The sequence below is a fragment of the Triticum urartu genome, chromosome 5 (genome assembly GCF_003073215.2).
Source record: "Triticum urartu cultivar G1812 chromosome 5, Tu2.1, whole genome shotgun sequence".
Taxonomy (NCBI): domain Eukaryota; kingdom Viridiplantae; phylum Streptophyta; class Magnoliopsida; order Poales; family Poaceae; genus Triticum; species Triticum urartu.
The window spans coordinates 642,648,871-642,653,985 of record NC_053026.1 but is presented as its reverse complement, the minus strand read 5'-3'; positions in this window follow the sequence as shown (position 1 = coordinate 642,653,985).

Genomic DNA, 5,115 nt, shown 5'->3' with positions numbered 1-5,115 from the left:
CGTCATCGTAGTCCAACGCCCAGAAGAGGGCCGAGCCCAGCCGGTCCAGAGGCTGGTGTACTATTTGAGCGAGGTGCTGTCTACCTCGAAGCAGAACTACCCGCACTACCAGGATGTGCTACGACGTGTACTTCAACGCCAAGAAGCTGAAGCCCTACTTCCAAGAGCATCCCATCACGGTTGTATGCACCGCCCCGCTGGCCGAGATCATAGGCAGCCGGGATGCATCCGGCCGGGTGGCAAAATGGGCCATCGAGCTGGCCCCGTACACGATTTTCTACCAGCCTCGCACCGCCATCAAGTCCCAACCATTGGCCGACTTCCTCGTCGACTGGGCCGAGACCCAGTACCTGCTGCCAGCTCCCGACTCCACTCATTGGCGCATGCACTTTGATGGGTCCAAGATGCGCACCGGCTTGGGAGCCGGCGTCATCCTCACCTCTCCCAAAGGCGACAAGCTCAGATACACACTGCAAATTCATTTTGCCGCCTCCAACAACGTGGCCGAGTACGAGGCACTCATACACGGGCTCCGGCTTGCCAAAGAGCTCGGCATTCGCCGGATCCTATGTTATGGCGACTCGGACTTGGTGGTCCAGCAATCATCCGGCGACTGGGATGCCAAGGACGCAAATATGGCAAGCTACTGCTTCCTCGTTCAGTAGATCAGTGGGTACTTTGAAGGATGTGAGTTCCTCCACGTACCGCGAGCCGTCAATGAGCCAGCTGATGCCCTGGCTCGAATAGGCTCCACTCGGCAAGCAATACCAACCGGTGTCTCTCTACAATGCCTCCTCAAGCCGTCAATCAAGCCGTCTCCTGAGTCCGATTCCATCTTCGTGCCGCCTGACCCCGATACAGCCGGGTCCGGCTCGAAGAACCAAGTGGGTGACCCAGGAACTTCGATAGTCGGCCCAGGGACATCAGCAGGCGGCTCGGGGACTTCCGTAGTTACGCCCGACCCGGGGACTGCCACACCCGGCTCGGGGACTGCGGTAGTCGGCCCGGAGGCTGCACCAACACAGCAGGCGGTGGCCGTCTCCAGCATTTCACCACCCAGCCCGCCCGCCCTGGTCGCAGTAGCCGTGTTGGCAATAGAGGAAGTCGCAACTCCATCATGGGCTCAGTCCATCCTCAACTTCCTAATAAACCAAGATCTGCCGGCTGACGAAACAGAGGCAAGACAAGTCCAATGCCGAGCCAGAGCATACACAATCGTCAACAGAGAGCTCGTCAAGCATAGTGTCACCGGAGTCCTCTAGCGATGCGTCGAGCAAGAGAAGGGCATTGCAATCCTCAGAGACATCCACCAAGGAGAATGCGGCCACCATGCGGCCTCAAGATCACTCGTCGCCAAAGCTTTCCGCCATGGTTTCTTTTGGCCGACTGCTTTGGATGACGCCAAGGAGTTAGTTAAACATTGCAAAGGGTGCCAACTCTTCAGCTCCAAGCAACACATGCCGGCTTCAGCACTCAAGACCATTCCCCTCACTTGGCCCTTCGCCGTTTGGGGACTGGACATGGTGGGCCCATTCAAGACAGCGCGCGGCGGCATGACACATCTTCTTGTCGCTGTGGACAAATTTACCAAATGGATTGAGGCAAAGCCGATCAAGAAGCTGAATGGGCCGACTGCCGTGACATTTATCGCAGAAATAACAACTCGGTATGGCGTGCCACACAGCATCATCACCGACAATGGCACGAATTTCGCCAAGGGAGCCTTGGCACGTTTCTGCGCGACACAAATCATCCGGTTGGACTTAGCGTCCGTTGCCCACCCGCAGTCAAACGGCCAGGTCGAGCGAGCCAACGGCCTCATCCTTTCCGGCATCAAACCCCGACTGGTCGTACCACTAGAGCGTTCAGCCGGCTGTTGGCTCGATGAGCTGCCGACCGTCCTCTGGAGTCTGCGCACTACCCCAAACAAGTCAACCAGCTTCACTCCTTTCTTCCTCGTGTATGGTGCCGTGGCGGTCATCCCAACTGACATCGAGTTCGACTCGCCTCGGGTAACCATGTACATGGAGGTGGAGGCCAAGGAAGCACGAGAAGACGGCGTCGACCTGCTGGAAGAAGGCCGGCTGTTAGCCCTCAGCCGGTCCGCCATCTATCAGCAGGGCCTGCGCCGCTACCATAGCCAGAAGGTCAAGCCAAGATCCTTCCAAGAGGGCGATCTTGTGCTCCGGCTGATCCAGCGAACAGCCTACCAGCACAAGCTCTCGGCCCCTTAGGAGGGCCCCTTCGTCATCAGCAGAGCTTTAGGCAACAACTCCTACTACTTGATCGACGCGCAGAAGCCGAAGGCACGAAAGAGAGATGACTCCGGCAAGGAGTCGGAACGACCATGGAACGCCAACCTCCTCCGAAGATTTTACAGTTGAAATGCAGTATGTATCACGCTAACTTTTGTACTAAGTACGAAACAATAGGCCCCCCGAGGAGAGCTCGGGGACTGCCATCTTTTATCTATGAATGAAGAATAACATGCTTATGACCTTGTCATTACATTTACTTTTTTCGTCCGGCACCGGGTTCGACTAGTCGGCCCGGGGACTGGCCGCCTAGAGTTATATTAAAAGTCCTACCCGCGGCCAGACAAGTAGTGTGCCGGCACCCAAGCCTTCTCTTGCCAAAAGTCGCAGTTCGAAGAACCGGCTGTCCGGCTGGCAAGAGTTAAAGGCAGGAAAGGACGCCCACACAAAAAACGGCTAGGGACTAACGGACTAATATAACAAAAGCCGGTTTTTCTCCCACCACCGACCGACTACCAGAGTAGCCGGCCGGCCGGCTTCTATTCGCCTCGCTTCAATCTAAGAAAGCTTGAGTACTTGCCTTCCCAAAAGGGGAAGGCGGCAAAGGAAACAGCCTAAGGATAAAAAGCATACACGAATGGAAACCAAACACGCACATGATCATATTTAAACAAAAGACCTTCAAAAGGCCAGCATTCAACATAATCCGAATACACCCCCAGTGGGTGGAACTGCGCAAGTTTAATAAAAATTGTTCAAAGGGTAACAAGCAGGAAAAGCAAGGATGGCAGATTAAGCCAGGGGAGCGACTGGCGAGTCGGGCAGGTCGGTGGAGACGGCAGTGCTGGCTGGAGGAGTGGCCGGCTGGCGAACCTCGGCATGATCACCGCCTCCCGCAGAGGGCGCGCTAGCACGCGCCTCGTTGCTGGAAGCACGGTCAGGCTGAGGCTGGCTGGCCGCTTCACCGGATGGCTCAACGTCTTCGCCCTCCTCTCCTTCGTTGTTTTCACCTTCATCGCTGGAGGCGATCTCCTCTGCCGAGTCCTCACCCGCTGCCGGGTCCAGCCCGAACCACTCCTCCGGCTGGGCAACACCGTCGTCATTTATTTCAGGAGCGAAGACGCTGATGTTAGTGCACTCGACGATCGTCGAGGCACGCTGAGCGATAGCCGGCTGCACCTCCTCCATCTCCTCGTCGGCCTCCAGCCGCCAGGTGCGCAGCTGGTCCAGGTTCAGCCCGGGATACCAGGCTCGGACAAACTCCAGCGCCCACCCAGCTCCAAGCCGGGCCGCCGATGCCTTCCAGGCCTCGAAGCGGCCAACCGCAACCTCCAGCCAGTCGGTAGTCCGACTCGGGGTGCGGGGAATCGTGCAGTCGGGCTTGGACCGCCAAGAGTTGCTCCTCAAGCGTCCGGCTCGCGTCCGGTGCGATTTCAGCCCCCGCCTGCCGGCGCGCCTCGCGATGGGCCTCGATGGTTTGGGTGGCGAAGACGGAGTAGCTGGGAAAGTAGTCTGCACAGAGAACAAAAAGCAGCACAAGTCAGAACACAAATCAGGGGGCAAGGGGCAAGGAAGGAGTGAGGAAGGCAGCTTACCGTCGATCAGATCCTCGATACGACCGAAGCCCTCGCTCAGCGCTTGTTTTGCCTCAGCCCAGCCCGCTGCTTCGGTCTCGAACTCGGCCTTCAGGGCGTCCTCGCTGTCCTGCACCTTCTTCAGGGGCGCCTTGTGGCTCTCCTCCTGGTCGGCCAACTTCTTGGCCAGGCGGTCAAGCTCCAGGACCAAGGCGTTGTACTCGGCTTCCTTGGCGCGAAGGGCGGCCTGGGCCCCGCTGAGCTGCCCCCTCAAGTCGGCATTGGCTCCTGCAAGCATGAAGACAAAGGAAAATCAATAAGGAAGAAGTCGTCAAGGAAGATCTGACCCGACTGCTCAGCAGTCGGCCTGAATCTCGGGGACTACACCCAGTGGGTGCGCTGACGCGCCCCCACAGGAGATGAACGAAACAAAGCATGCACTCCGGCTGCTGGTCAGGTCTTCGGTTCTCCGTCCCAGCTCCTGAGCCTGGGAGTTGAAGGCAGCAGCGCGGAGGTTATGATACTCCTGGAAGATCAGATAGGAGGCGAGAATAAGATAGTTGTCAGGACCTAGTAAGTTCCAAGCCGCCTGCGCAGCAGCCGACTCGGAACTCGGGGACTACACCCAGTGGGTGCGCTGACGCGCCCCCACAGAAGAAATCAAAAGAGCAAAACAACCAAGGCCAGAAGACTCACCCGGATGATAGCCCACGTCGCGAGGAACTCTTGGGTGTATCGCTGCAGCGAGGCGGCTTGGGCTTGAAGCCGGTTCCGGACCTCCTGGGCCGCCGCATTCAGCTCGCCCGTCCCCCCGCTGGGAGTCCACTTGGACGTGCTGACGCTGGCCGCCTCCAGGGCCTCCGCCGTCTGGCTGGCGCCCGCAGCTCGGTGCGGCTCCGGTGCGGAGGTGCCTCCCCTGCGCGCCAGCGCAATGTCGGCTGCACCTCGAGGCCGGCCCCTGCCTCCGGCTCGCCCCCGGCCGGCTGCTCTGGCGCCGTGGCTGATTGGCCGCTTTGGCACGCCCCAGTCGGCGCCGTCTGCGGCGCCCCCTCCACGAAGACCACGTGGTCCTCCCTCCTCTCCATCACCGGCGGGTCTTGGTCAACCTCCTCCGACGGGGGCACAGGGATGTCGGGGGCCACGACACGGAGGAGAACGACGAGCAACGGAGGCTGGTTGTGCGAGGCCTCCGCCTCCGTCTCCGCGGCTGCCGCCTCCGCCCGGGCCTTGGCCGCCGCATCGGCCTGCTCCTTCGCCGCCTGGGCGGTCCTTCGCTCCGCCGCCTC